Source organism: Giraffa tippelskirchi, chromosome 9 (assembly GCF_054371585.1).
Source record: "Giraffa tippelskirchi isolate mGirTip1 chromosome 9, T2T-mGirTip1v1.2.pri, whole genome shotgun sequence".
Taxonomy (NCBI): domain Eukaryota; kingdom Metazoa; phylum Chordata; class Mammalia; order Artiodactyla; family Giraffidae; genus Giraffa; species Giraffa tippelskirchi.
The window spans coordinates 141,545,585-141,555,869 of NC_137283.1; the positions used below are offsets into that span (position 1 = coordinate 141,545,585).

At 37.6% G+C, this 10,285-nt stretch overlaps 2 long non-coding RNA genes across 2 annotated transcripts; one reads left to right on the forward strand and one right to left on the reverse strand.

Annotated features, from left to right (window-relative positions):
• Positions 1–4,203: 4,203 nt before the first annotated feature.
• Positions 4,204–6,689, reverse strand: LOC145521955 (uncharacterized). Its single transcript, XR_014065782.1, has 2 exons — positions 6,624–6,689; positions 4,204–4,345 (listed from the first exon to the last, which is right to left on the reverse strand). It is a non-coding gene; the product is annotated as an uncharacterized LOC145521955 (long non-coding RNA).
• A 58-nt stretch (positions 6,690–6,747) lies between these two features.
• On the forward strand, positions 6,748–9,663 carry LOC145521819 (uncharacterized). The gene is made up of 2 exons (XR_014065715.1): positions 6,748–6,921; positions 7,019–9,663. It is a non-coding gene; the product is annotated as an uncharacterized LOC145521819 (long non-coding RNA).
• Positions 9,664–10,285: the final 622 nt, after the last annotated feature.

The window sequence follows — 10,285 nt, forward strand, 5'->3', positions numbered from 1 at the left end:
AAATTAAGGACCAGGATGCAAGATGAGAAGATGAACATCTGCAGGTACATTGGGACAATGCTTTTCCATGAATTAATACAAAGCCCATCAAGGTGCTTGGTGAACAAAAGAAGTTATCTATTCCTTAAGAAGCAGGAGAGAAGGGAAGAATCTTGAGATCATAGCTTCCTTTTAAGGCACTTTTAGTTTTAGATGACTTCTCCTCCATTTGTAAAGTTAGAAATATATAATCTTAGAGCTCAAAGCAACCCCAGATACCATTTAACTGAACCAATTCAGCACTTTTCCCTAGGGCTTACTTGAAAGAGACCTCATTATGACTCTGATTGAGCCTAAAGGTGGTTCTAATTAACTTGGACAGATTTGCAGGCAGGATCTGTGACAACACTGACCCTAACCTACCCACAACTGGTTGTAACACCATAGCAATTTTCCAAAAAAGCTGGGGACTCTGCAGCCAATCAGCTCCTTCTATGGTTCTCACCTTTAGTCAACCTCATGCATCAACCAAAATACAACATTTCTGATTACCAATCCTTGTTTATTCAGTTATTTTTATCCTGCTGTGAGCCTATACCCCTTTAACTCTCCATTCAGTATTTCTTAAACATTTTTCTCCTCTGTCATTGTAAACCTTTCTTCCTTCATAAAAAAATTGACTCACACCTCAACTTCTTCAGGTGGTACTCTCTTCTCACTTGTTCTTACCGAAATCTGGCTGTCCTTCAAGGTCACTGTTTCTATTATATCTGTTTTGAGAGGAAACTGCTCCTTTTCCTGTACTCCATGCCCTTGTGTCCATAAGTGGCAGGATGTAGCACTCTTGAATTCTAGAGGACTCAGATTCAACATGTTCATGACATTAAAGAAGCTGACCCAATTGTAATACGATAGGAAATAGTGGAGGATGCAACATATTGAAAAATAAATGTCTCTTGTAAATACGGCAGCTGCCTTCCACCAAACTTTTGCTAGATCTTCCAGTTTTTCCAAAGAACATAGATATTCATGTTTCATTGGTGATATCTTTCTACTTTAAACATTGACAGCAAATTTAAAATATATGGACACTATGGAGTAGTTAAAACTTATCTATAGGCTAGGCATGCCTGATAGTCTGCAAGTTTAACTAGACTCACTGTCAACTCCAAATATATTCCTCCTTCCTCTTTATACCAAACCCTCCCTCTTTTGAAATCTGATTTATTAACCTTATCAACTTTAGCCTTGACCAGTGGAATGACCGTCTTATTCTGCCTGCAGACATTTACTCCATATAATGCATCCTTTAGTCTGTAAGTCGCTTCTTTCCACCTATGGCTGAGGTTGGCGATTTTTTTCTGTTAAAGATCAGAAGGTAAGTATTGTTGACTTTGTGGGCTATATGGAATGTCACAACAGCTCATTGTAACATGAAATAGTCACAGACAATATACAAGTTAGTGAATGTAGCTATATTCCAATAAAACTTTGTTTACAGAAACAAGGGGTAGATTGGATTTGGCCGGTGGCTTGTACATAGTTTGCTAACTCTTAACCTCAGAGATGAAGAATTCCCTAGTGTGGAATAAAAAACCTTGCATGATTTGTCTCCTGTCTACTTTGCCAACTTTATCTCCTATTTCTTTCCCTCAGAATTAACCAGCCATGATAATAAATCACAATTATCATTTATTCAGCACTTTCAATATGCCAGTTACTCTCCTAAACCTTTTACCTATATTAAATTTTCTAAATGAAAAAGAAGGGTAGTAAAGAGGCATTTTAATTTATAGATGAGTAAACTGAGGCTCAGAGAAATGAATTGGTTTGCCCAAGGTCACACAGACAATAAATAAGGATTCTAGAATTTGAACTCAGACAGTCCAGTTTCAGCGGCTGTGCTCTTAACCACTGTATTACCCAGCCTCTCTGAGGTCTTCCCTGCATTCTTATCTTAGAGGAGACTGTACTATGCTGTACTGTGCATTTGCTCCCTTTATCTGATACTTTCCTATCTACTTCCACCTGGGAAAAGGAGATCAAGTCTTTCTTCTTTGGCAAGTCTTCCATTATTTCACAGTTCCACACTGACAGTGTTTAGAGGCTTCCTGTTCTGGGCTTAATAGCTATTTCTGGATACACTGATTACTATGTTTCAAAAAACAATTCAGCAATTGTCTACTATTGAAATTAGTGGTCTCCTTCCAATCAAGATTTAAGTGCTGTTCTTCTTTGCATGGTTCCTGACACAGGAGGTGCATAATAATTATTTGCTGAATTGAATTCAAAGATTAATTTATCCTAGAACTTTCAGTACTTTTGATTTATCCATCAGTTCCTTTTCTTTTTTGGTAGAAGGGATGGTTAGAGTCTTGGTTGGTGTGTTTCAGAAACAGATCTCAAGATATAGATTAGTGTACAAAAAATTGATCTGGAAAGGGAAGAAAGCAGTGGTAGAAGAATGAAGAAATGAGATGAAGCAAAGCAGACAATGAAATGTACATTATCAAGGCTCCCACTGCTGTGGTTCACTAGAGCTTAATCCTGCTGGGGAAACCCTGAAAGCTGATGCAGAGCATATACCTCCAAGTTATTCTACACAAGCGATAAAGTTGCTAAGGTATTTATACACCAATTTCTTTCATTATTTGGTTGGAGGTAACTCCCAGGGGAAGTTAATACCCAAATACATCCAGAATGCTGCACAGGTGGGCAAAGCAACCTTTGATGGCTTAAGAAAGCCCTCAGGCAAAGAAATACAGGTGCTGGTAGCTGCAAGTCTAGCCGGCACGCACTAAAGTGTGAGGGCTGGCATATACGGGCATGGTGCCCATAGCTTCTGTTCCATTTTCCCTCCAAATGTCTGAAACTGATTGTAAGGTGAGAAGATAACTTTTCCTCTTTTCCACTTTGCCAAAATGAGGCTTTTAAAGGTATCTCGAGAGGTAGAATCTTTCATAATTATTACAATAATCCCCATTTTGTGATGTGTATAAAGAAAATAGCATCTTTATTGTTTTTCAGGCTAGGTGACCTCTAGTATACACTAAACTATCTTCTTTGCTTATCCTTTGGGATTGTCTTTGAAGAGGACCTTCAATTCCAGAACTTAGATTAGTGGTTGATTTATGAATTCTCTTAACATGAGAGCTATGGCATTACTGTTTGTCTCACATCTATTTCTTTCATATAAGGCAAAATATTTGGTTGGGCTTCCCTGGTGGCTCAGATAGTAAAGAGTCTGCCTGTAATGCAGGAAACCCAGGTTCGATCCCTGGGTTGGGAAGATCCCTTGGAGAAGGAAATGGCTACCCACTCCAGTATTCTGGCCTGGAGAAGTCCATGGACAGAGGAGCCTGGTGGTCTACAGTCCATAGGGTCACAAAGAGTCGGATACAACTGAGTGAATAACATTTTCAGAATCTTTAGTTACCGTTTAGAGCAAATACTGTTATGGTTTATAGAGCATTTTAGTTGTTTGAGCAGACTTGTTGAGTAAGATGTAATGGTTGCCTTTTAGTGTGCCAAGTAGTGCCCAGGATGAATAAAGAAGAATGAAAGAAAGAAAAAATCAAAGTAAATGGAGGTATGAGGGGAGGGATTGACTGATTACCTTATAAGAATTATAAGGATATTCAAAGTTTATCTAATATTAGGAGGGTTTCTTGTTATTTGAGTATTCCAAAGTCTCTCATACTGTGCGTTGAGTCTCAATTCAAAAAAATTTAAAAACAGTGCTATTTGGGCCAAGAATCATTTATCTCATACATCCTCCTTAATGTTGATAGTGAAAAGGGTCTTAAGACTTTTTCTTTATTCAGGTCTTGAAATAAGACAGTTGCAGCTGGCAGGGAGGAGAGAAAAGGGATTTAGAAGAATTTGAGCAGGTGTGATAGTCAAGGGTATTGACTATAGCTGAGAAAAAGGGGTAGAGAGAGATGGATGAATAAATGACGAGTCTGAGGCTCATCACTCAGGAAACTAAGTGACTGACTTCACAGCTGAGCAGGATTGGACCACCAGGCAGGGGGCTTCATTGTGATGGAAAGCTGCAAATTCAGTTTGGGCAGAAGCAAAGGTGAAAGTGCTCTTAACTTTCCCAGGTAGACTGTACAGACATGAAACGCAAACCACTAAATCCTTTTAGGAATGAATGGGTCTGGCGGGGGATTCCAAAAATAGCAATAACAATAATCATGGTGGTAATGACAACAATAAATATTTCCATTTTTGCAGTAGAGGGAGTGAAGGTTATTATTTTAGGAGTTTCTCACATAGCTTGGCAGGATTCTGTCACATTCACCAGAAATATCCATATTTTGGACAGCCCATCTTGCTTCATTCTCATCCTTTACAAGCCCTCCTGGAAAATAAAAATTAAAGTTTAGAAACAGCAATAAAAGTACAAAAATGATTATGCCTACAGATGACATATGAAAACTGAATACTGTCCATTAAAACCACCATCTTTTTCTCAAAAGTATCTCATTTCATTTATTTTGGCTGATGTGGTAGAGAATGTTTTCTTTTGTGAACATTGAAATAATTAGAAGCATGATTCATGTAGCACCTTGCATGTATAAGGCCCTTCACAGACATTATCTCCGATCCTTCCAGCCCTGCTTCCATTTTTCCTGTGAGGAAATTGAAGCTACCGCGAATTACTTGGTGTGTCCATGGCCCTCAGTTAGCGTCTTTCCTCTATTACCAAACATTACTTCTGGGATCACATGTGAGCAATGAGAGTTCCCAGCAATTGAGAAAGGACAAAAGCAGAACCCAGGTCTACCCATAACCTCTGCAAGGTCACTTGGCCTCCATACACACCTGCCGTGTAACTGTCAACACCTGTGTTCATCATCTGTATCACTGTATCACTGTGTTTGTCAGGGTTCTCCAGAGAGCAGTATCTGTAGGAGATGTCTGTCTGTCTGTCTGTCTGTCTATCTATCTATTCATCCATCCCTCTATCTATACCCTTTCAGCCTTGAGATTTGGCCCTTGTATTTCCCATTGATAGACTCAATGCTTTCTTCTAGAGTTACCCCTTTGCATTAACATTTTTTAATGTTTAATATTTTATGTTCTATATTGGGCTTTATTTTCAAATTGAGCTTCCTTATATATTTATCACATTTAATTTTCAAGAAAAACCCTCCTCATTTATACTAACAATTTATACTTTAAAGAGACAGAGTACAAATCTTCTTTGCCATTGGGAACAAGCTGAAGAGACAAGATTGGGACTCAACTTTTTGCCTGTTTTCAAAGCTTCTGCAGTTTTCATTGCATTATCTTATCTCAATAAATTATTCTGTATGGTAGTCTCAACAGTAGAGTACTAACAAAAGAAAAGAGAATGATAATGACAATTTGTTGAACTACATTCTGTTAGGCAGTAAAACATAATACCATTCAGAATGCTGTCAACTTAGGAAGTGGACCATCAGTAAATATATCTATTTGAAGAATCATTAAGCAGTATGGGAATTCTCCTAATATATCATTAAATCATAATTATTAGACTTTGTGGAGGCTGAGATAAAACTAAAATATTAATTGTAATGCAGCCAGCCACAAATAAATTCTACATAATATATATGAGTATTATCACAGCATATAGAGTATATGTGTGGAAGTTCTCATCCTTTCATCAATTTGATGCCCTATGGGGAGGGTCTTGGGCAGGAGGTTCCACACCAGCACTGAAGTTTAACCTTAAGTAGAATTAAGAGAGGACAGAAAAAGAGAAAGGGAGAATCTAATTTACATCTCCATTTTACCTCCCTTTGTTCTATGTAGCCTGACCACTGAATGAAGAGTCAACAAGCCTCCTCTTGAGTTCACAATGGCTGCAGCAAGACACTACTATAGTAAAACTTACATTTTTTTATGAATATAAATCACAAGTGTGGCCCACCTAGGCCAAAGACATGATGAAAAATGTAAAGTTCTAGAGCGTTTTAGAGAGCTCCTGTGAGATGTTGGTATCCAGGATTCAGCTATAACCTGAGCTATAACCAAGCAGAGAGAGAAAAGAAGAGATACCATGAGTAGATCTGGCTGAAAATGGCACCAGTAGATGCTACAAAAACTCAAGTATAAGACCAGTAACATTTCAAAGCTCATTAGCTACTGAACAGTAAGTAAATGTAAAGCAAAGATAGGGGATGCCAAGTCCTCTACTGAGAGGTCACATGAGTCCCTTTCACAAATACCTGGACTCCACTTTACGAAGATATCAAAGAGGGAGGGTTCAGAAATAGAATTTGGGTAATCAACTCAATAGATTGGACACACTTAGAGTATTTAAACTATTAAACCAAACTCAGTTGACAACTATATTGGATATTGGTCATTTCCCCACTGAATTACCTAGTGGCTAGGATGAATGTGGAAGAGCAGAACACTTAGAGATGAAAATATAGAAAATACATCTTACTGAATGTCCCTGTTATAATGTGAGTATCATATTTATGGCAAAATAACCTGACCAAGAATTTGACAATAGTTCCCTGTTTCCTGGAGCAATTTTATGAAGGAATAAATATGGCAGGTATTTTTCTTTGCACATCTTTTTTATTCAACCTCAGTCACCACTCTATACAAGCCTTTATAGACTGAAGCCAGTGATTACTTACCCTACTTAGGAAAAGGTGAATAGATTGCCATATGGACAGGCAGTATCATATGGTGGCTAAGAACACAGATTCCGGAACCAGAATATGTAGACTTGAATTCTGGTTCTTCTCCTCCTGGCTTAATGACAAGTCACCTAAATCCTCTGTGCCTTAATAATCTCATTTGTAAAATGTTTTTGTGTTTAGTCCCTCAGTTCTGTCTGACTCTTGTGACCCCTGAGCTGTAGCCCTCCAGAATTCTCTGTCCATGGGATTTTTCAGGCAAGAATATCTTCCTCCAGGGGACATCTTTCCTCAGGTTGTGATTGCTAAACAACTTAATGCATTTGAACTGCCCACATATAGTATTATTATTGAGTTTAGTTCTTACTGTTACTGTTTTTGGAAAACCCAAGCTCAATGAGTTCGCAGCCAGAATTTTCCAGCCCTGAAAGATGGCAGGTCTCTGCTGGGAGAAGTGTAATATGCTGAACAAGGCCAACCTGTGTGAGATTGTGGTCCTCTGTTACAAGAGTGAAGAGGGCGGTGAGTAGATGGGCGATGCCAGCTTGCTGGTGGGACCCAGGGTTGGGTGGAGGCATGGCATCAAATCTCCAAAGACAGTGCTTTGAGACCTGGGCAATTGTCCCAGGGTCAAGATGGTTATGTGAAGGGCAGAGGCTGGGAGTGATGGGGTTTCCAGCACAGCATTAGATCATGATGGCTTCAAGTAGAGAGACTCTTACATAGTAGCACCCACCTCCCAAATATGATTAGTTTTCTACTGTATAGGCTGGTAGGACTCAGAGCTAGATGTAGTTTGGTTTTATAAATAAAAATCATGCAATTTTTCTTCTTCCTTAACATCAATGACAAAATCAATAGCAATTGATTATAGTTATGGCCAAAACTAGAATGTATTTGACAAAACTTAATGCTTTTAAGAGATCATTGAACTGTATTCCATGCAATGCTGTTTTCAGACAGGTTTCTTCAATATTGTTAGTCAATGTTTTCTTCTAAATAGTTGAGAATATGGATTAAGTTGTATTATGACTGAATCTCTTCTTAAAATTATCTTGAAGAAAAAAGCAGAGTGAAAATTCCTGCTCTAAGAATGTAATTGTAGCTTCTATGCTGAATCTCTAGAAAATGTCTAAGTCTGAAACCAAATGACATCTGTGAAGTTGGATAAAAAATCTAATTCATGAGCTACAGGGCAAATATCATGAGGTAGAAAAAAGTTAATGTATATCTGCAAATTTTTAGAGCTAATAAGTCAATACTATTGGAAAAATTCAATCACATGCTCATTACACTGCCCTATGCTTTCATTTCCTGACTAGGACTGGAAATTATTCTTGTTAAACTAAGGCATATGGGAAACACAGTCCCAGGGAATAGAAATTCAGATCTTCAGAGCAGCAATTTCTCCCTAATGTAAGAAAAAATATAAAAGAAGGAGATTGAGTAAGACATGCTCCCAGAGTAAATTGGGAGCACCATGATAACAACTTAGATTTTCCTTCCTCTCAAACTGTAAGAAAATGTTGGTTTCTTTTGAAATATAGAAGAAAAGTTACTTTTCATGGCCTGAGATTCCATAGCTAGTGCCTCTTTGGTATTTTTGCATATTTTCCCCAAATTTTAGCTAGTAGGCAAAAACTTTATAACTATTAATTTCCAAGGTAAAAAATGTCCATTGTTTAAATTAATGAAAGTAAAATAATTATTACATTAGTGATATTGACAATAGACATTTGTGATTATGTGTTGTGACAAACTGTAAGCCCTGCTGATTAAACACACACATACATTTTGCAGCCCAAAGCAGTAATACTCACTGTGCCTTTCTGAGTCAAATTTGCACAAAGTAACAATATTTTTAAAAGGTAACATAGAATCCATGCAGTTATGAGAACTGAACCAGCATGTCCTGTTGGTCAGAGATTCCTATCAAACCGAAACTTTGAAGATAAAATGTTGTGGGAGGACATGATGTCACAGAATTCCAGACGCTACTTAGCTATGCTGTTATGAATGTCAAAAATGTTGTTTATAAAGCAGTTTTGAACATCTAAGTGAAACTCTCATATAAGGGAAAAGAACACTTAATATATTTAGATGTGTGTGTACCTTCGTTGAGAGGCATAGTACTCTTACAAGTATACAAAAGATTCAGGATGGTTTGTCTTACTCTCTTTTCATATTATTAATGACTCAATGGCAAGAAAGGTATCAATTAGTTTTATAAACAATGATAAACTTTCAAGTGATTTGCAGTGTCTTATAACTATGTATATGACTCTTTTTGTATGCATATATGCTTGTGGACCATATAATCAATTCATCGGTATTAGTTAGCTGATACTCAGTTATATTAATTAATAAATACTTTTTCATAGAAACATGAAAGTAAGTATAATCCTGTCAGAGGTATAGTCTTATTTACAGCCACCAAATGATTTGACCTATAATCCAAGTGCTGCTAATTACCTATCTGTTTAATGCTATAGTTAGTACCTGGAAGAAAACAAACAACCTGACATAACCTGGATCTTGAAAAGGAAGGTAAACATCATAGCAATAAACATTATTACAAAGAAACATTCAGTATAACAGTGATTTTTTTGGTCTTAAAAGCTGATACAAAGAAACAATGTTTTGTTACCTTGGTTACAGCCAATTGTGCACAATATGCCTTCTTGGTCTCTGAAGGGACTTTATGTAAGTAGGTTATTGAGGGAGGTAGTAGCACAGAGAAGATGATATATTTTTACAATTTTGTTGTTCTGCTATTATATAATTATTTTTGTGTAAAGCTGTTTTCATCAAGTAAATGAAAATATACTTAGGCAAGCATAACTCTCCTATATAAAACTATCCCTAACCGTACCTCTGAATACTTTTCAGTTACCCCTGAAGACACAACCTCATGCCTCTGGAAAGGAAATAACAAAGAGTTTTGTGGTCAACATGAACGTTGAAAGTGGCTCTACATGCTTTTCTCCCCAGCCATGGAATATGAGAGTTACTATGATTGAAAAAGAAAAGAAGACACTTTGGCTAGAGCTGTTTCCTCTTTTTTGCCCCTTCTTGGCCCTGAAAACAGGCAGAAGTGAGTCACCCCTATATGGCAGGGAAGTGGTGAAGCAGAAAAAGAGCCAGAGTGTAGAATGCTCCTTATTCCACCACTACTACTTCTTTGGGACGAGGGAAACTTACATTCTGGCTGCAATGGTCAAGAGCAACTCCATGTCGAGGAAGTAGTCAATCAATGCAAGGATAGTAGAAGCTGGCATCACTCTTTATTTCCTCATCATCCAGTGTTATGCCGGGTTCAATTCTCCCTATAACAAAGAAAGCAAGAAAGATGCTCCCTCTCCTTCCTCCTTCCCTCTCCTCTTCATTTGCAGTCCCAAACGTGTTTGCAGGTGCAGAACAGTAAGTGGCAGAAATGGTTAGCTGTTGTTTAATAACTATTCTTCCCTTCCTTGCTTAGTTCCAGAATTCTGATGAATCATACTGATTTTGTCTTGAATTGCTGACAAATCTGTAAAAGTTCTATATTCTCCTGCCTCCATTGTAGCTAGTTGTGGCTACAACTACAACATTATAGTTATTATGATCAAGTTCTGGACCACAAGATTTGAGCATCAGTGTTGAATGTAACTTCTGGGTCA